Genomic DNA, 22,048 nt, shown 5'->3' with positions numbered 1-22,048 from the left:
CATGTATTGGGCACGCACAGAGGAGGTGACCCAGTGTTTCCATGTCACCGTACGCGGGGCAGACAGGGGAGGAGGCCAGGCCAAGCACGAAGTTGCAGGTTGGCGTCCACGAACTGCCGGTGTGGAGGCGCAGGAGGAGCAGCTCATTCCCGGTGGGGTAGCTTGTGCGACAGGCGGTGTAAGGCTTGAACCTCGATGATGGGTCGGTCGGGGTGGTGGGCCTTGACCGCAGTCTTGAGGAGGGGCCTGAAAAAGTCATAGGGAGACGCTGAAATAGTCACAAGTGACCCATTGATGTGGGTCGATTTGGGCAGTGTCCGCCTCATCGTTGGCCTGGATGCCGTCATGACCTGGCAGCCAGTGAAACGACAGCTGGAAGCCGGCACCATCCAAGGTAGTAAGGCGCGCTCGTAGGTAAAAAAAGTGAGAAAGGTTCAACGTTGCTGAACCGAACATGGAGCGAAAGCATTAGCTGCTGGTGACCGGCATTCTTCTTCTTCGTCGTCTTCGTCTCTTCTTCTTCCCGGCTGTTCAAGGTCATTCGTGACTGCGGCCACGAAATACGCGACGGGCCGAAACCTGGCGTAGTATTGCTTTCGCAATAAAAAAAAAAAGCCGAGAGCTGGACGCAGTGGGCTTGGTAAGGAGCTGCAGGGCTGGCCTCAAGTCACACAGGACGGCGACGGGGCCTGGGATAAGGAGGGTCTCAATGTAGGGCACGCCCGCTTGAGGGGCTGTCATAGCCGTTGCAGCCTGGCCCGCAGACGGCAGCACCGAGCCGTCGGTGAAAAGGTGGGTGCTCCCTTTGCACTCTTCCATGAGAGCAGCGGCGGCCTGACCACGGGCAGCAACAGGAAAGTAGTGCTTGTTGACCCCTTCCAGATCCAAGTTGACCAGCAAGGGAGAGCGCGTTGGGGCCAGAGGCAAATAGTGAAACCTAGGGTGGAGCTGATGACTTACGTGTAAGTGGCCGTTAGTTGTCCCGGCCGCGGATTGGGGACGTTGTGTAGCCGTGCCAGGAGGGCGGCTCCATCCGAGGCAAGGTGTAGACTGTCCAAGTGGTCGAGTCCTCTCTGAAGGAGCAGCAGGTTTAGCGGGTAGTCAGAGTAGCCGAAATCTTGAACTGCTTTGCTCACAGGAGGCATCGGATTAATTTCCGGCGGGCACCCTCAAGGATGTCATCCTTGCTGTCCTGAGCGAGTTGAGAGGAAGGACATATAGGATTATTGAAGTAGCCGCTGCCTCGAACAGTCGGATGGTCCAGGCTGTGGTGCAGCCGTTGCACCCCCCCCCCCCCCCCCCCGCCTGGAGACGTTGTGCTGCTCGGCCGACCTCGTTCACGTGAAGGAGGAGGACCTTGTCCGCTGAAATCCAGGTCAGGCGCTGGCCGATGACAGTCCGAAGTACTTGACCTGGTGTTTCCAGGGCAGCTTGGTGTCGTCGATTTTGACGGTGGCTGCTCAGGTCACGGAATTTCCACCTAACGGGTGTACCATTAAGGTATCTGACTTCATGGCCGAGAGGGCGAGTCCTTTCGACGAAAGGAACCGTTGGGCGGAGTTGAGGGCTTGCAGTAGGGCGTGCCTGGTGGAGATCATTTGTCTCCTTGGAGCCTGCACGCAGAGGGCCCCGTAATTTGTGTCCCTTGTGTTGGCGACCTTGCTGGGTAGCGCTCGGGAGATTGGTCAGGATCAGCTTGAAGAGGGACTGAGGACAATCTTGAGGCATTCCAGTGTTGAAGTGCGAGAAGAGCAGCGGGTGGGGCCTGCTCGCACCTCTATAGAGCGGTTAGAAAGAAAGGTCGTTATGAAACGCTGGAGATTGCCTGTTACCCCAGGTCGTCCAGACGCTGATGAATAGCGTGATGTGGGAGGCTGTCGAAAGCTGACTGGACTTTCAGGAGCATGATCGATGAGGGCGACGTCTCCCTTGTGTTTACCATCTTCTACGGTGGAGTAGAGACAACATCCGCGATGGAGTGTGCGGTGCACCGCTGTCTCCGGAACCCGGCCTGCCTCTCAGATAGGAAGGTCTTGACCTGGGCTATCCAGGAGAGACGCTCCAGAGCCGCAGACTCCATGGTCTTGCAGGCATCGGACGTCAATGAGACCACTCGGTAGGAGGAAAGTAGCTTAGATGACTTCCTGGGTTTCAGGATGGAAATACGATGGCAGTGGTCCAGCTCTAAGGTAGATGCCGCTTTTCCAGATGTCATTAACCCCTCCAAGAGGCGGAACTTCTCAGGGAAATCCAAATTCCTCAACAACTAGTCGAAGCGATCATACTGAGTGACACGAAGGGTGCACTGCGGTCTTTCCATTTCCCCCAGATGGCTACACATCTTTTTTTTTTAGCAAACGGCCCCTGGATGGCCAAATGTTTTCGATGTGAACCCAGCCGGCCTATTGCATTATACGTAACCTTAAAATTGATTAAGCATTCACGTGACGTTGACAGATACCTCGTCTCGTCTCCCTGACCATGGCCGGCATATTGCTAGACCGGGTGCTTCAGCGAAGGGAAACTGGAAGTTTTAAAATAGGCTGTTTGAGATATGAAGATGGCGTTATTGGAGTTGCAATACCAGTGTTGGCTGACATTAGCATACAGGTGAATGGTGTTAACTAGTATGCTAGTTAGCCATATTCTAATAGCGAACGTTTAAAATATGAAACTTAGGTGCTTGAATGCTCAGGGTGTAATGAGAGGAGGAAGATGGGTACACAGTAAGAAAGAGAACTGAACGCTTGAAGATGGTGACTTAGTTCGCAAGTCAAACCAACGTTTTGAGAAGGGATCTTGTCTTGGTCCAGACCAAGATTAGTCCTCTTGTCGAAACGTTGGCCCGGCTTGCGAACTGAGCAACCCCCCCCCCCCCCCCCCCCCCCACACGCACAACCCTAAACTCTTGCTCGATTCAATTAGGTGCTTGAATGTAACTGAATATTTGTCGCCAAACGTTGTAATAGCCCCATCACTTTATTGATTTAGAAAATGCGACTTCTCTCGTGACTGTTGGTCAACGAATGTAGCGTACTGGGCTCACGTACCATGAATTGCTGGTTTGATTCCCATTGCGGACTGTTTTTTTTTTAATATTTTTTAAATATTTAGCTACGTTATTTTATTCGCGTGAACATTTATTTTAGCCTGGGCCCGCATTTTCCCCCAGAAACCAGGGCCGTCGACTACATCCTACAATTCCTATATTCTTCAATCTCTGTACCTCGAACTCCTATAACTCCCATTTCCAATAAGCCGGTATGAATAGGTCCCATATGTGTAATTTTTCTTTCTTTTTTTTTTTCAATAAGGACGCTCTCTTCTCTAAAGGCATGTGCTGCGAAGCGTCGTCACTAACTACACATCACTGTGGAGCCCACCTACCACGTGACCTGCTCTGGCTCGTCCGCCCTGAAATGCTCGCCGCTGGGCGCCACACATGCTCACACAGGTGAGAGGGCAGATCACAGGTGTGCCGGCAGCGACGTTTAATGATTGACATCGCTTTGCAGCCTACCAGAGAGGCGCGCTTTATGACAAGGGCGCGCGATGCACGAAATTTGCTGCACCCCAGGGCTGAGGCAAGTCGCGTTTACGAAGCCTAAAGGAAGTGGCATGACTGTTACTAACAGCTGCCTAGAAATCTCCAATTACATTCAAGCACCTGAGCGTTATAGTTGAAAAGCTTGCGGATTAGAATTTTGTTTACCAGCATACTTGTTAGCATGACGCACCGGTTTTCTGATATCAGCCAACACTGTTACTGCAACGGCGATGAAGCCATCTCGATATTCCAGATATAATTTTAAAAACTGTGTGTTCGCCTTAGCTGAAACATCTGGTGTAGCAGGCCGAGATAAAATACTTGCGAAGAAAGAAACCGCCAGCGAAAGCTGCAGCGATGTCATCCAGAAGATAAGTAGTTTGCAAGATGAAAGCAAATATCTTTAATAGAAGAGCCATAGTTGACGTTATCATCCGTATAGGCACTTGAAATGATAGATCGCGATAAAACAGAAAGAAAGTAACTTTCCTAAAAGTACTTCGGCATGCAAAATTATGACGGGACAGGTTGGACCCAACTCCATTGTGCTGCATCTCGCACAGATACCAATAAAGGAAGTGCTGACGCGACATCGCCTCTTTTGCTAATCCTGAGCCTAACGTACTGATTTTACCCGCCAATTCTCGCCATCCCTTTTTTTGTCCTGCCTTCTCTGCCCATGCGCTGACAGCAGCATGGCCGGAGCCAGCGAGAAAGCGCCGCGACACGCATCAGCAACATGCTACTAAGTCTTTTGAATGCCGCGTTCTCACTGAGGACACTATTACAACTACGCCAGCCGTTCGACGAGATCGCTCGCGGAGAGAGAAAAATTCCTTTTTCCCCATTCTTTATTCAAAAATTATCCTGCATTACCCGAATGCGTTATAGCAGGGGCGTTACAGCTAAGCAAAAAACACATTATAGTTTGCACAGCACGCTTGCGACTCCTAAAGACACAAGTCAATTGCACTCCCACACTGGAACTGCCGCTAGAGGAACCACCGGACCTCACCAGACCATGGGTTACCGCATCATCATCGACAGCACCATCATGTATAAACGGGCGTCATCCGCCGACACGACTCCGTGGGCTCGGTGACTGCACTACGGCGGAGCCACCTAAACCGCTTACTTTTGCGATGCAGGTCGGTAAATCATATGTCCTCTTCGCTAAAAAAATCAAGCAACTATATGCTAGTGCAGTTCCCGAGCCTCCACTGCTGTGTTGCCATTGCTATTGAGTGCGCTGGTGTAATTCATTCTTTGCTAATGTTATCAGGCGACGTCGAAACTAACCCTGGTCCCGAAAACATCGCTGCTGTACTGGCTGATTAGAGAAACTAACCGCCGGCCAGACACAACTGATTGCCGAGATACAGGGGTTGAAAGCCCAGCTCAGCAAGACGGATGAAACCATTACAGACCTACAAAAACGTATGACTGAAATAGAAACATACTATCAAACACTTAAACTCTTAAAAACAGATATGGATGTATTGCAAGCCAACACGATAACCATGAATAATAAGATACACGAACTGGAAGCACATCTAGACGACGCAGAAAATAGACCTTGCAGGAATAATCTTATTTTCTATGACATCCCCGAGAATAGCACTGAATCGTGGGCTGAGTCCGAAAAATTAGTTATTGATATCTGTCTAAGTAATCTAGGTGTACGGGTGGAACCTACCGACATACAAAGAGCCCATCGTCTTGGAAATCACTCAGCCGATCGAACTCGTCCTGTAATCGTAAAATTCTTGTCATAGAAGACAAAAAACGCCCTTCTATCTAATGTCCAGAAATTAAAAAAAACACCAATTACAGCATTGGTGAAGACTTTTCCCGCCCCGTTCGACACGCACGGAAGCAATTGCTAACATTTGTCAAAGCACACTCTGACAAGTACTCTTTACCCTTCAAAACATTGCATATCGGATCAAAACGCTACACTTTCGACGCATCGTCTGATACTGTTAAAGAAGTCGCATAGCAGTTCCCTAGTCGCCAACCATCAACAAAACATCGACCCAACATGCCCCGCAATGCCCTTTCGTTTTCCGTAATATTCACTAACATCCAGAGCTTCCTTCCTAAACGTGATCTCGTATCAAACATCATCTCGTCATCCAGGAGCAACATACTTATATTAACTGAAACTTGGCTAAAAAGTGATATAACACATGCTGAAGTACTGACTGATTTGCCTGATTTCAATCCATATAGAAATGATCGGAAAGATTTAGGGGGTGGTGGTGTCTTTGCTGCAATTCCTAGGGATATATCATGCTCTGTTGTTGACGTCACTTCTCACATCGAATCAGCATGGCTCATTTGCCGCACTCCCCCCGTAACAGTACTTCTCGGCGTGTGCTACAGACCTCCGCAGACTAATCCTGACTTTCCACGTAATCTCAACAATACCATTCATAAACTTCTTTCCACATATTCAAATGCATACATCCTTCTTTTCAGTGATTTTAACTACTGACTGGCAGAACTTAAATAGCTCCGCAATAACGTGCCATGCAGAGGAAAAGAACTTTATCGAAATGTGTCTAAATTTTAACCTTACCCAGTTAGTGTCGCAGCCAACCCGTGTGACACGAGAATCGGCAAACACACTCGATTTGATATTAACCAATAGCCCCGAAAAACTAACATCTATCAGTTATCTTCCGGAAATCAGTGATCACAAAGTCATACATGCTCAATTTTCATTTCCTTCTACTAAAAAACAGACATCTGAAAAAAAAAAAAAAAACTAAAAAAATACAAAACAATACGTCTATACGATAAAGGCAACTATAACGCAATAATTGAAAATCTGAACACCTTCTTTCCCGAATATGAATCTACATTTCACACTCGCTCAATTCATGAAAACTGGTTGATCTTCAAGAGCAAATTAAACAATCTCACTGATACGTTTGTCCCAACGATTACTTTTCACACTAACCGCAATAAACCCTGGTTTACCCGCCATTTAAAACGCCTAGAAAACAAAAATAAAATATTTTTTCGCTCCGCCAAACGCATCGACACACCCGCCGCATGGGAAAAATATTACGAAATGGAAAAATTATGCTGACATTCCGTTCGCAATGCCAAGCACTAATTTTCTCACCACGACTTACCAAACCTACTAATAAGAAACCCAAAGCAATTTTGGCAGGTCTTAAATCCTACTCATCGTTCCCGTATTACGTTAACTAATGACTTGCATGAACCTGTTACTGATAACTGCGCAGATATTTTTAACCATGCATTCGCATTTGTATTCACCACCGAGTTTAACGCCCCTCCACACTTACCATCCTTTCACTTGGAATCCTTCATGCCGGCTATCACCTTCAGCGTAGAAGGCATTTCATCCATAATTCATAATATGAAACTTTCATCCGCAGCTGGTACAGACCTAATTAATTCAAAACTTTTGAAGAATGTGAACACTACTTGGAGGGGGGGGGGGGGGGGGGGTGCCGCCTATTTATGTCTCCTTTTTTCACAGTCACTCTCTTAAAGAATCATTCCAGCTGACTGGAAACAGGGAAAGGTCATTCCAGTCTACAAATCTGGTAACAGAGACGTACCTTTCAATTACCGCCCCATTTCCTTAACAGCGTACCGTGTAAAATAATGGAACACGTCGTATACTCACAAATCATCAATTTCCTTGACTCAAACGAATTTTTCCATCCTTCGCAACACGGCTTTCGCAAGGGCCTCTCATGCGAAACCCAACTAGCACTCTTCCTTCATGACTTACATACTTATCTTGACCGTAACATGCAGACCGATGCCATTTTTCTAGACTTTGCCAAAGCCTTTGACAAGGCCCCCCACCGCCGTTTATTACTAAAACTTTCGCAGCTCAACCTACAACCTAATATTTTAAAATGGATTGAAGAATGTCTAACTAATCGTTCGCAGTCAGTCTATGTTAACGGCCACCTGTCTAACTCCGTCCTAGTAACATCCGGCGTTCCGCAAGGATCTGTCCTTGGTCCCCTTCTATTACCGTACCATTAACAATCGTGATGATTAACACACCCTTCAGGCGGATCTTAACAGTGTATTAAACTGGTGCAATAATTGGTTGATGTCTCTTAATCCTACTAAATGCAAATTCATGTCCTTTTCTCGTCGTCGTAACCCTTATCGCTTTTATTACTCGGTTTCTAATACACCAATTGAGCTAACAGAATCGTACAGATATCAAGGAATCACCATCTCTCCTGATCTGTCGTGGCGCGTTCATATTAGTAACATCCTTTCAGCAGCGAATAAAACACTAGGTTTCCTTAAGCGTCATCTTCGTCTTGCCCCACCTCAGGTAAAGCTGCTCGCATACAAATCACTGGTAAGACCGAAATTAGAATGTGCATCTGCCATCTGGAACCCACATCAAGCATACCTAATCACTGCATTGGAATCTGTTCAAAATCGTGCCGTCCGGTTCATTCATTCCTTCGTATTCATACGACACCTGTGTTTCAACTTTGAAAGTGAAATCTGGATTGCCACTCCTCTCATTTCGTCGCCGCATCGCTAGCTTCGCTCTTTTTCACAAGTTTTTTTTTTACTCTTCTCTTAATCAAGCACCGTACATCACAGCCGCAGCGCGCATGTCTCACCGCACCAGTCACCCACTACAAGTTGCTCGCCCATCATCGCACACTACTACTTTTTCTGCTTCGCTCTTTTCTCGGACAGTTTCAGATTGGAACGGCCTTCCCTATGACATCGTCGTTATCGCTTCGCCATCTGGTTTTCAAGCGCGTGTAACAGATCATCTTCAATGTTAATCATCGCTGTTTTTTACATTATCAAGTGTATGCCATCGTCGTCATCGCCTCGCCATCTGTTTTTAAGTGCGTATCATCTTCAATGTTAAATAATCATTACTATTTGTTTGCATTTTCAAGTGTATTCCCACCCCTTATGTAACATCCCCTGAAAGGGGGGCCTTTAAGGAATAAAACTGAACTGAACTGAACAGTAAAAAAAAAAAAAAAAAAGGAATTTACAAACAAGTTCGTCCTGGAGCAGTACTCTTGAATTTTACAGGAATGGTCCTATACTGTCTAAAACGTAGAATGGTTTTTTAAAGTAACTATCGCGATGAATCCCTGTTTTTCAGTTATATATTTGGCACAAAAACTTTAGCCTGAACTTCCGTCTACGGGAAGCATGATCTTCCAAGCAAGTAATTTTTCATTGCGGTACAACTACCTCCTCTCCTCGTTCGCGTACCCGTCCAAAACGAACCTGACCGCTCGATTCTGGATTTTCTCTAGTTTTTCAATTAATGATTGCTGTGCAGGGTCGCATACGATACAAGCAAATCCATAATAGATCGAACGCAGGGCAGAAAAGCTGTTTCTTTGGGCCTTGGTTTTGAGAACCTTAAATTTCGCTGAATGAAGTTCAGCGCCCTACCAGCTTCAGCAATCATGTGATACACATGTGGTCTCTATGAACGATAATTTGACAATATAACACCCAAGTATTTATATGTACATCTTTGAATAAGCAACTCATTGTTTACGTGATAATTAGCTTGTATTGTTATCTTTTTTTCCTGAAATAAAACAAAATTGAGTACACTGTTCTGTATTAAGCTTATTTTTCCATTTTAAACACCAGACATGGATTAAAGTTAAGTCATTTTGGAGTTCAAAAGGGTCAACAGCCGTTTTAATTTTTCGATAAAAAACGCAGTCATCTGAAAACAGACGTACAGCCTTTATCAAAAGTTCGCAGCCCAGGGAGTCTACTTCTGAGCGATACTATGTGGCACGTAATGCATTCCCAGGTTTCCATACTTGCTGAAGGTAAGAAGACTTTTCATCCTACCCTCTATAATGGCTAGAACTTCCGCGATTATTACACAAGTCATATTATACGGCTTAAAAGCAAACCCTCTGGGTTGTAAACGTTTGATAAAGGCTGTACATTGCGTCATGTAATATACAAGGTATGCACCATACATGCAGACGTATACTCCGGCATGTAATATGCAAGGTATACGCCATGTAATATAGGCACATACCTTGCTCGGATGCTAGCTGATTATTGCACCTGTTGCACATGAAAAGATTAGCTTGAACTTATAATACGAGCGTATCCTGGGCTGTTACAAGGTAGGAAAAAGACACGGAACAAAACTGGCGTTACGAAAGCAAAAGTACAATACAGTGCCTTTTCAAAGGTTTCTATTGATTTTGTGTTAGATAATCTTGCAAATGAAGGTTACAACATCTAACGTTAGTCTGGGGAAAGAATAACTGTTTAAATTCATCGGTTGGAGGTGCACGCGGCCTATTAGCAATGGGGCGCGCATACAGTTGTGGCATGTGACGCTTGTTACGCGGTTTTAAATAGCGCGTTAATGAACGAACAACTCTGTCAAATCATGGGTCTCCTTGTTACTGTGTTCGAGAGTAAAACAGCAGGTGTGCCTCCTTCACTAGCAGCGAATGTTGGGTGATCAGAGGTAGTGTACACTGGCCTATATCTGCTGTGGTGGCTACAGTTTAATGCGCTCTTCCATCGAACACGACGACCCTAGCTCCGTTCTTTCGGAGTGAGGTGGCAATTCACTTTGATAGAGGCGGATTTAATAACATCATACTTGCCACGAGGAAAGGCAAGGCGCAGTAACTGTCTAACTTTGGGTATGATGAGGGGGCGACGGGGGAGTGGAGGGGGGGGGGGGGTGTTGTGGAGGGCTTTAGAGTAATTTCGCCCTCTGTGCGCACTGGCATCGCACGTGTATACAGGCTCCATTTGTGCATCGCCTCCACTAAAACACGGCAGCCGCGGCCCAGATTCGACCCCGCAATATGCACCTCAGCAGCCAAATGCCGTAACCACTCAGCCGATCGCTATTGGCCAGGAAAGAACTGTGCGCCGAGGCTTATAGGTGCACGCTAGTGAATTCTAATAGGTCGTAATGAATCCGAGGCCATTTGCTGCGATGGACTTTATATAACAGCGTCTTCTCGGCCTAAGCACCTGAAGTCCACTGTAGGCATGTTCAAGATCTGTTCTTCAATATGGAAGCACTGTATCGGGACCAACCGACAAATCATTCTAGAAAAGAGGAGTACAAGTATTTGCGACCCAGTACTTTTCTGGGTACTGATCGTAAGAAATACAAAATTTCGAAATTCTATTCATGCCCCCGCGGCAGCGCAAGGAGTTTTGGCGCCGCGCATAAAGTGCCTCGATGCCTTCGCCTGGCCATCGAGGCACGCTAGCCGACCACGGACAAAATTGACGCCAGGCGGCCGCAGAGAGCAATAACCCCGCCTCCTGCTTGCTAGTTAACACGAGAGTGGGTTTTTCGTGAGTGCGGCTTTTGGCGCGAGACAACCAAAATCGCGGTTTCGAAATTCTAAAAACTGATATGGCCATTACGAGTGGCTGACTGGCATATTTTTTATGGAACGCCTAACACTAATAGCTGAAAGTGGCATATTTGAAATTAGTTAATCACCTTACTAAAAATTATTCACCGCTTTTCCCACTTTTCTGGTGTCCGCCAACACTGATAGTATAAGTGCCTCAAAAGCCTGATTTTGAAAAATAGTTCCACACCTCCTTAACACATTAGGTATATCGATACGTATAGCGCAGGTGCAGTGTTCTGTGAATAATGTAATATCGCGAGTCATTGACTCCCCCCCCCCCTCCCCTCTTCCTGAAGTTCACTGAAAATGTGGTGCGGTGAACGAACGACAAAAAGTGAAAGAAGCTTAGTTTGTTGGTTTGGTTTGTGGGATTTAACGTCCCAAAGCGACTCAGGCTATGATAGACGCCGTAGGGGAGGAGTACGGAAATTTAAAAAAATACATTTCTTTCTTTGTGGCATGGCAAAAGATACACTGGATTTTAATCACGTATTGCTACCTGACTTAAATGGACCCCGTTGGAAAGCAAGAGAGACCGCACAGAACTGCAACCAGGTCCACTCCCTTATGCAGGAGTCGTCCGGCAATCGAACGGCGGCGAAGTCTGTATCAGCATTGCGCATCACGGTACAAAGGGTTAGCGACTTCCTTTTCCGTATTGGCCGCAAGCACACTTCCTTATACTTCGGAACATAATATTTACCAGTTCTCTCGATCGTTTCTTCTTTAGGAGGGCCATATTTTGACCTTGGGGTGGCGAAAAGTCGAGGGGATGCGTGAACGAAAGTTTCCTTCTGTGTCCTCTTTATTTTTGGTTTTTCTTTTTGCGGTGTTCGGCATGGTATCTGTCGGAAATCCACAGGCCCCCGGTTTACGCTTTCCAGGGGTCTCGGTGGTTTTAACATAATCAATATTTTGCTAGGGGGCTATGGTCTTGTGGATGGCCGATGACTCAGGATCGATATTACGGCAAGCTCACAAAGCTTTGTGCAGGTGCCCCATAGAGCCAACTTTATAAAGCTCGTTTTATAAAGCTCCGGTAAATACAGTGGAGGCGAATGGTCGTGGAGTTGGCGAGCACTTCTATAAGAAGAGTGCGATAAAATATTCTAGATAATTTTAAAGGCAGTCTATTTTTAACATGCCTGATAAATTTGTGTTGTGAAGGCGGACATACCTCCAAAACACTCGCTCTATCTCTCGGGTGCTTTTCCAAATCGCGCCCGCTTCTCGTGTATTCCAACATGCTGTCGCGCAAATACTAGCACTCAAATAATGCAAGCGTTTACGCTGAACGCCGCCCTTACACAGCACGATAAACGAACCGCGAACCGCAGCAGACGACCAGCACCGTTTTTGCACACGTAGGTCGCGACGCTCGCGGACCGTCATTCTCTTTCGTTCCCTTGCCATTGCGTCTGAGAATTGCTGTTTGAACGCAATTCTGTCTAGGGGTATAAATTGAACGTAGCACCCGGCGTACAATATACTTTTCTGTGGTATGTCTGGCTTAAAAAACACAAAAACAAAAACACATTGTTTTTGAAACGAAGTAGCATAATTTGCCACACTCTCCTTAAAAAAAACACTCTTCGGGTTTTAACTATACCTGCTGCGTCCGTCGGCGCTCTGTGAAAACAGAAATAAATGTTTCGCTAAGCTTTGCTTCCTATATTTCTATGGGTTGCGCTCCAGGCTCTAACCGGAATGAGTTTCTATAGGTGTTTTAGAAATACTTAGCCCTTCACATGTCTTATTGCACTTTAATAATTTTTTATAGGGTGTTTGTTGTTTCTCTGCACTACGGGACCGCGTCTGGGACACTCTGAAATCAGAAAGATACATTGAAAACTTTCGCTTCCTAAGCACGCCAAGCTGTTTTTCTCCCCCAGTGTGCCGTGGCGTCCGCAAGCGCCCTTTTGGTTTGTAAACACGGTGCTATCTTCGATTACTTCCATTATCTCTGAACGCACTCAAGGTGGGTGCCCTGGAGATGCGGAGAATTGCGAACGCGAGACCTCGAGGCAATGCCGGCACCGCAGCGGAAACTGTCGCTCTGCAGTGTGTACTTGGATGCTTAATCAAACTACATGACGTGCAGGGTCAACCTGCAGGTCCACTTCACCTTGAACGAGCTAGAGGTCACAGCGTGTCTATATAGCTTAACGTCGGTACCACTTATGCTGTTGTTGTTGTTGTGTTGGTTTTTATGGTGCATAAGCAACCCAGGCTATCACACGTAAATAGATAGATGGATTTATTGAAAGGAAAAGGCAGAGCGGTTGGCCGGAATAATTCAAATATGGCCTGCTACTCTGCACTGGAGAAGGGGGAGGAGAGAAGAAAGAAGGTCATGATGGGTTACGATGTGGGAGAAGGCATATGAAATACATATACCGACACAGCAGCTTGTTTTACAAGTGCGAATCAAGTCCGCTGGCGGACAAAAAACGGCAAAGAGCACGCACTGCCCGGACACACTTCCCCTTGTCCTGCCAAGCGCCCAGCAGCAGTTCCTCCGACAGAGGCCTCTTGTCTAAACGCTTCAAGGAAGCGGCTAGCACACTTCTTTCGCACGCATACGCTGGGCACACCAATAATATATGGTCCACAGTCTCTGGGATGCCACAAGTTGAACATTCCGTGAAGAACACGCCTGAAGAACAATAGTGTAGCAATGAGGGAAATCACTGTGTTCAAAACTATAGCTTGCTGAGAAAATGCCCTTTTTTTTTAGGAAACTAACAACGCATGATAGGTCTGTGATTGCTTTATCCCTTAAAGGAAGGCCGGGGTGGAATGGAACGGCAAGTTTGTAAAAAAAAAATGGTAAAGTGTTTTCATCGTAGTGTCTCGAGTGTTGGGCATGTAATTAAAATGTGGTTAACTGCGAGCACCTCTCGGCAATCTTCACAGATAGGCTTATATTGCTTTAGGAATAAGAAGCTATGTGTAAGATGTGCGTGCCCAGTAGAGAGGCGGCATATTGTTACTTTCAGGAAGCGTTCCTGGATGAGTGCCACCTATGGTGTACCACCACTTGACCTTTGACCTTGACCACTGATGGCGGATACAGCATCACGTGTTTCCTCTTGTAGTTGGCGGCGCCCTCGGCTCCATAATTTCGGCAATTTAATCACCTGCAAAGCCATGCATGCCCATGTCTGAACCTAAACCTAAGCAAAGCAAAACCATGCAAAATAATGGTTTCGCTTCGCCTAAGTTCAGCAGGGTTAAACCTCAGCATTTTTTTTCATTTTTTTTTCAGTGTGCTGCGAAACGAATGAAGATAAGCGTTGCAGTTATACGCAGTTACTCTGTCAAGGACTCGTTGATATCGTTCTCTTTTTTTTTGTATGTGTGTGCTGGTTGCGGTCGAGCACGCCCAGTGAAAACCAGCTTCTGCATAAAAAAAATCCCTTCATTCACTGCACGGAACAGCGGTTCAGACAAATGTGGTCACGTCTTGCATTAACGAAACGCGACTGCACTGCTCAACATGAATTACGTTATGCTCGGCACTGTGTCCTTTGTTAATTGGCGAAACGTTCTTTGGTCCTGGTTTTCACAGCCATTGCGCTTATTTAGTTATTTAGCGCTCATTTAGTTGTAAAAAAAAGATGTGAAACTGCACGCTTCAATTCACTCATATTTTGTCGTGTTTGCTGCGGGACACAGCGGGGAAGAAAGCAAGCGACAGCGACGAATAAAGGCCTGCAGCGAAGATGGCGGGAGGCGGAAGTAATTTTTTCTCTGCTGTGTGGCTGCGCCGCGCCTGACTGCACACCATCGACGCAGGACGCAGGTGTCGGCGCCGAGCGAAGGACGCCCGTCGAGTGACGCGCGCCGACGGAAGGCAATCGAATCGCATTCACGTTTGCGGAACATCTTGTTTGCGTCATGCTGCTTTATATGCACTGAACATCGTAGTTGGCTTGACTAGTATACATGCTACATGCACATGTGTACTGCAAACTTGCTCTGGCCATCAAACGTCGTGCAATTTACAATGCGACTATACTACCGCGCGTTTAAAGGTAACCATTAGTGAATTCTGTTCAATTTAGGGTCCCAGTAAAAAAACAAACATATATTTTGCTCTTTGTCACTATTCCAGACGTGCACCTGCGTATTTCATTTACAGCTCCAGCCCCAAAGAAGAGAGTTTTCCCGCCCTGGTGCTGATCGTCAATCTCGTGCCTCGATCTTGCAAACTTCGTCGTCACCAGGCGGGGCGAGGACTCACAGAAAGACGTCACCACACGCCTTGAAACGCCACTGATGTTCTAGAGTTCGCATTCTGTTGAAGAAGCGGATGTAAGCACGAAGTGCATCGCAGAAAAGCAGTTCAATAGAATCGAAAGACGTGTTACTTAGAGGCTGTTCATGATGTAAATATGCAGGCGCAAACTGAAAGACACACAAAGAAAACGAAGACGCAGGACACGCGCCGTTCTCATAACCGGTTTATTGGGAAGAAGCGCGCTTGCTTAAAAGCAGCGACACAACAATTAAACAAAGAAAACAAAACATAAAGGTAATCAGTTGTACTACACACGTGTCAACTCGACGTAATGGTCTACGAATGCACCCTCTTTTTTGTTAGCGATATAGACGGTGTTCTTACGCAGTTACTCTACGAATCGATGCAGAAAGCTTACATCACCTCTCTGGTAAGTTGGCGCTGGTGAGGAAACAAGACTTCTGTTTTTTGAAATAATGGTCGGCAGTTATTGTATTCCCTGCCGTGTTGAGCTGCTCCAGACGGACTATCATTCTTATGTTCTTTAAGGCGCACATTAAGACATCGCCCGGTCTGGCCTATATATATATATATACTGGTCCACACAAGAAAGGAACCTTGTAAACTGCACCACACTGACACCTTATTCCCAATAAACCAGTTGTGAGAACGGAGCGTGTCCTGTGTCTTCTTTTTCTTTGTTCCTCGTTCAGTTTGCGCCCACGTACTTCCATCATGCATCGCAGAAATGCGTAGCACATTCTATTATAGGACGATTCACAGATACTGGCATCACGCGTTCGAGTCTTAAAGCCTCCATCACCAGCCACTTTTCTCTTCTTACATTTTCCAAGCCAGCGGCAGCGTGCCGGCTAGCTTTCCCGCTTTTGTTACGCGAACAGACCCCGTAACCGGCCAGTCGTGGTACGCCGACTTCTGATGAAGAGTCTGGGGTCAGCGCGCGCTCTACAGAAAGCAGTCTGCTGTTCCTTTCCTTTCCCGACTACAAAATTTTCTTCGCAAAACAAAACGAACCGATGGAACAAGAGCGAGAGCACACTATATTGCAGCTTTTCTAGCCGACAGGTTGGCAGAAGGCTTGCGGCACGATGGTACGTGAACCAAGCACTCCACGCACAACGGAGTTGGTTGGGGTAATGTGGCGATTGTATGGCTGATGGGCTTTCAGACAGACAGTGCGAGAGGGTGGCATTGTGTTCTGAGCAGTTTAGACAAGACAACGTGGCCAGATCAAGATATAAGTGTGCCTTGGCGGGCGTATATAATGGTAAGTTTAATTTTGCGCAAGAGACGAACTAGGTGGGGAGTCGGGGTTACGGTGATGGAAGATTCTGTTTACTTTCTCGACGCTTGTCGCACTATATGTTAATTTGCTTTAGATATTCAAAAACCGGATGATGGGAGTCGATGGAAGATGATCAAAATCGCGGCATACGAACCACATCGCTAGAGACTGATGTTATGGTTGACTGAGTATGGAGAAATGAAGCTGTTCCATCTGCTCCGTCCCCGGTGCATCTTCGTCTAGAGGCTTAAGACTGTTTCTTTTTTGGTTCTGGATGCCATTCGGATGGGAAGTTTACGAATTATTTGAATAAGTTTGACTTCATCGTCGGCCTTAAATTCTCCCTTATGAAGGCCCTATGCAACTGCGCGATATGTCTTACCTCCTCCGATGCCTCCAAAGTTCTAAGCAATTATCCAAAAAGAACTAAAGTTAACTTCGTATGGGTTCCGACTCGCTCATATAACCCAGAGAACGAAGCCTCTCATTAATACGCTCGAGTATTTGCCAGCCGAGCAGATCACTCCACTTCCGAACTGAAACCATTTAGAGGCGAAACCCTAGGTATTTACCGGACGGTTACGCAATACTACAAGAATATAAGAGCGTGTATGCCCCTCCGCTTGACTCGCTAAGTTAAAACCAAGCCAAGCTACGACTTGGAGAAGACAACAAACTAAGCTGCGAGCCAACCCATGGACGTAAGCGAATATATTTGCAGAAATAATTAATCCGTACAATCATCTATGAGCAAACTCGGCACGTTAGATCACATAACCCGATAATGCTCGGAGAATCCTTCTATATGACATCACCCTTTCGTCAGCATGGGAAGCAGTTCTCGTCAGCTCGGACCCTACCCGCCAGATCTGCGCTACAGCGAGGCCGCAAGAGGCCCTCGCCAGAAGAAATCTGTCGATCACCTGGATCAACTAGAATAACCAAAACAAACACCAAAAGTTGACAATAAAGTTTTCACTCACTCACTCACTCACTCACTCACTCACTCACTCACTCACTCACTCACTCACTCACTCACTCACTCACTCACTCACTCACTCACTCACTCACTCACTCACTCACTCACTCACTCACTCACTGACCTCACTCTCACACTCTCACTCAATCACTGACCTCACTCTCACTCACACACTCTCACTCAATCACACTTCCTCACTCAGTAGCTCATCCTCATTAACTCACACTCACTCACTTTCACTCTCACTCCCTCATATACTCCTGTTCAGCTCCAGGTTCGAACCATATTCGTCTCAATTTTCTGAAATTGGAGAAGAAGCAGACTGCAGCTGCTACAAACATCCAGCATTGACGGCACAGGGCAGCGCCCTGAGCGCCTGCGCAACAGCAGCAGCCGCGGTAGTTGTGACAAAGCCGGCAGTGACGGCGCGGCCCATAATTAGGACTGCTGGGGGCCATGGACGCAGCGTATTTGAGGATTCGTGTTTTGAAGGCTACAGACATGCAGAGGAGGGGGGGGGGGGACAGTTTTTCGGCGGATCAAACACGCTCTGCGGACGCTGTCCGCAAACTTCCCGCATGATATGGTGCTTAAGGCTGTACAAACTTCTCACACCATGAAGACTCACTGCATCCCTCCAAAAGAAAATGCAACAATTGCAAAAGCCCATTATGAACCAGCCAACCCTGCACATCCGCATTACCACATGCATTCGCATATTTATTTTTTCCTTCTCTACTGCTAAAAGCTTCGTCTGCTTTGAAATGACCTTATGCCATAAGACGGCTGTAATATACAGATACAGACCGACTTCAATTTCTCCTTAGTGCCCCCCTATGCCGTATACCAGGAAGCCTCCAATCTGGCAACGGACAGATTTTGCGATTTCAGCCCCATCCAAGAGTCGCACGTGCTCACGTATTCAGGCTTGCTGCATTCAGCTCTTAGCCGTTCCCGAGTAGTCTGTAATCAGAGCCAGTCGACGACATTAGGTGCACCACAAACCCATTTAAAGCAAAGGCCGGCTAGAGGAAAATTATGCAACCCGGCTATTATGCTTGGCTTCACCTTAATTTGCGTATATGCCGCACGAGCGCGAAATGATTAATGAGCCTTCTGTGCTTTCGGAAATCGGGACACACATCTCAAAAGGACATTTTTGTCTGGTTGGGCTGGCGTTATGGAACGAGAAGAGCGCTGGGACAAGATTGCTTTGATTAACGCAAGTGCAAATATTCGGGAAATATGCCTTTCAACAAGACAGATGATGAAAAGCAAGACGTCGTAGCACAAAGAGGCTGGCATGCGAAGGACTGATACCAGGAAACATCTATCGTAGCGAAGCCAGACGGCTGCACGCAGTTGTTTGGCTTTATTGCGGTAATTGAGGTCTGGCATTTTGTGAGGAAAGTCCGTCAATGCACCTCGTTAATCTGCGGATCGTATCTGCACTGATAAGCCGCGCATGCTATATTTTAAACACAGACGCAGCGCGGCTCCTTCGAGCGTGGAAGTGCTTGGTCATAAAAAAGAAAAAAAGGAAAGAAAAGCCTATGCCTACCTCCCCACCCTATTTCATTCCCATTTCTTTATCGGCGTTTTTAAGGTAAACCGGTTTAATCCCCTGTAAAAGTGTACCAAATTCCCCGATTTTTAAATTCGTTTTTACTACCCCACCACGTTTCCAATATTAAACTTTCCACTCCCTCCACAGGGTGTCCTGTCTGAAGCGAAGGCCGAGTTCGAACTTTCGCTAACGATTAACTTTGCCCAGACGGGAACAATAAGGCCAATGTCGAAATGCTGGCTAGCGATTTGGAGCTCCCCCTCAACCCTTGTTCATTATGCTTTGCGTTTCTATGTTTTGAAAGTAAAGGACGGACAAGAGCTGTTAGGAACCTAGGCCTTCACTAGGGCTTTCATCCTTAGGTTTACATCGTGCTCCCCGGTTTATATTGGTCACCGACCACCTAGGCCATTCCAGTGTGCCTGAAACCCCCTCAAATTTCTCTATAAATGTTGCCTTTACGGTCGATATTTTTTCTTGAGAGGGAAAAGAGGGGAGGGGGATATCTGAGAACAGTATTTTCGGCTAAAGCACTTGCAAATACAAGCACGCACATGTACACTTGCGGTAAGAATTCATCATTTTCATTTGTTTTGTTGTGGAGCGGAAAGTAGCTTACATTCACGGACACGCAATGTATAGACAGCGCGCTGAAAATCCTTGCCAGGTCATGTGACTTCTTTTCTTTTTTTTTTTCCGATCCTAATATTTTTTAACGCTACCATCTGCGTTCTAACAAGTCGCTGTCCATACTGCTATACGACGAAGCTCTATTTATTTCTTTTTTTTTTACTGGTGCTTTGAACACGGAAACAACCTACATGGCAGCTGTTTCACGGTGTATGTGCAGCAGGATTAGCGTCAGGCCAGCATGTGGAGCTTCTCTGGATAAAGCGATACAAGCAAGGCATCGCGACTCTCGATATATATCATTGAAACTCAAATACAGCTTCTATCACAAAGGCTAAAGATGTTTATAATGAATAAAATTTCGCCACCGACGTCTAGCTCAGTCGAATAGTTTGCGAATAATAAATCAGCTTTTTCTGCATACTTTATCAGAGAGAAGGGTTTTTGGTTAGAAGCTATAGGCGGAAAATTTGGTCGAAAAAATTTGCTAACCGTGGATTTTCACTCTGGAGGCCGCAGATAATTCACTGTACGGGCGGAGATACGAAACAAATCTTGCTTGATAACATTTACAGAGCTGTATTTGAGTTTCGATGCTTATAATGGCTTATATATGGTCATAAGGCATATAAGCCTTTGCAGTTTGTTCTGAAATATCATGGTATGGTACCATATATGATATGTGGGCTTTAGTGTCCCGTAACGGGATCGGTTATGAGAAGCGACTTATATCGGAGGGCTCCGGAAATTTCGACTACCTGGAGTTCTTTAACGTGCACTGACACACGGTCGCTGTGCTTTTCACCTCCATCGAAAAGCGGCCACAACGGTCGCGGGAACCGCGCCGCCCGCATAGTCGGAATCAGCTGGCAAGCGCCCCTAACACGCCACGCAGCAGTTTGTTAAAAATAGATTTCCATTTACGCGTAAGGAGTAAATGTTACCCCGGTCTTAGGGCTCTCCCCTCAGCTTTCAGCCCGAATGCACCGGGCCCCTCAGATTCATGCCTGGGGTCCAGTGCGGGGAAATTTGCGCCCGAGTGCGAAGGAAGGCAGCTCAGCGAAAATAAACCGCACGCGTCGCTTTGTTCGGCACCTTCGTGATGGCGGACAGCCGACTGCTCAGCTGCCTCGCCTCCCGCAGGGTGAGGCAAGAGGCCCGATCATTGTCCTCTATGCGTCAGACGCAGGTGACCGAGGCGCGACGGCTATTTATCGCTCCTGGCAAGCAGGAACGGAGCGCTCGCTGCGCGCTTTTTGCCACGGATATGCGGCCCTTGCTGACACGGAAAGCGGCTGATGGCGGCGAGCATCCGGTGTTCCAGGTATACTAACAGCTGCCTGCAAAGCGGTGTCCTAAGGCTCATCGCTGCTTCGGCACAAAACAAGCCGCTCTTCTAACGTCAGTGTGTGCGAGCAGGCTGGAATGGAAACAAGCTGGAATTCAGGCTGGAATGGAAACAAGATCCTTAGGAGTGATACAGCTTACGTGCTTTCCCAACACATTACTCAGCTTACCAGTTGCGCTTGCATTTCTCACTGAACCTGCTGGGCGATTCGGGCATTGCAGAAAATTTTGGTAGGTGATTCGTTTTCGCGTCGTGAGCCAACTTGCAGAGACAAAACGACGCGTTGTTGTCTCTTCCCAGACCGAAGGCAGCCCGGCTTGCGTCTCGTTGCTCCAGAGCGCGAGGAGCTGCGTGAGCTGTAGTGACATTGCCACGGCGACCTAGTGTCTGATACCAGGAATACTCTGGACGCTAATAATACTCTGAGAATGGCGGAGAGCACGTAAACCATAACGGAATCGGTTTCTCCTAATTGAGTTCGTGCTCATTGCGCACCGCAGCCTTACCGGCTAATACAGTACATTCTGCTGACGGTACACATCACCAACACAAGGAGGATTAAGACAGAATAAATTACAGAATAAATTGTTCACTGAACTGAACAATTTATTCTGTAATTTTGCGAGATTATCTGCATGTTAGTAAACCGCGATTATCTGTTAAACCATTACTTTAGGAGAGCGAGTGAAATGCGTGAATGAAAGAAGTTCCCACGTCAAACTTGAACGAATATAGGGAAAGTGTTTATTATAGCCTGCCTACTCGCTTTGATCAATAAGGAAGGAGAGAGAACGACGTTTCTGGGGCTTTTCTGATGAGCCGCATTTTCTTCACCATATTTTTTTCGATGTTTATTGCTGTGTTCTGTGAAAACATTTTTCCGTGCTTTCGTGCTAGTTGCCATGGGAGGGGGAGGGGGAGGCACTCAGCAAGCGCCAATCAGAGCAATTTTCTTCTTCATTTAGGCAGGGGCAAACGCGGAGCACTCTCCCTCTGATATTCTT

The 22,048-nt window shown here is 46.7% G+C and overlaps 1 pseudogene; it reads left to right on the top strand.

The window, feature by feature from the left end:
- Positions 1-4,674: 4,674 nt before the first annotated feature.
- On the top strand, positions 4,675-5,670 carry LOC146171728 (uncharacterized; annotated as a pseudogene).
- The last annotated feature ends 16,378 nt before the right edge of the window (positions 5,671-22,048 follow it).

Source organism: Amblyomma maculatum, unplaced genomic scaffold, assembly GCF_055883805.1.
Source record: "Amblyomma maculatum isolate TAMU_Amacu unplaced genomic scaffold, ASM5588380v1 scaffold_18, whole genome shotgun sequence".
In the NCBI taxonomy this organism is placed as follows: Eukaryota; Metazoa; Arthropoda; class Arachnida; order Ixodida; family Ixodidae; genus Amblyomma; species Amblyomma maculatum.
The sequence above is the reverse complement of the archived record's forward strand: the minus strand, read 5'-3'. Positions and strand labels throughout refer to the sequence as shown.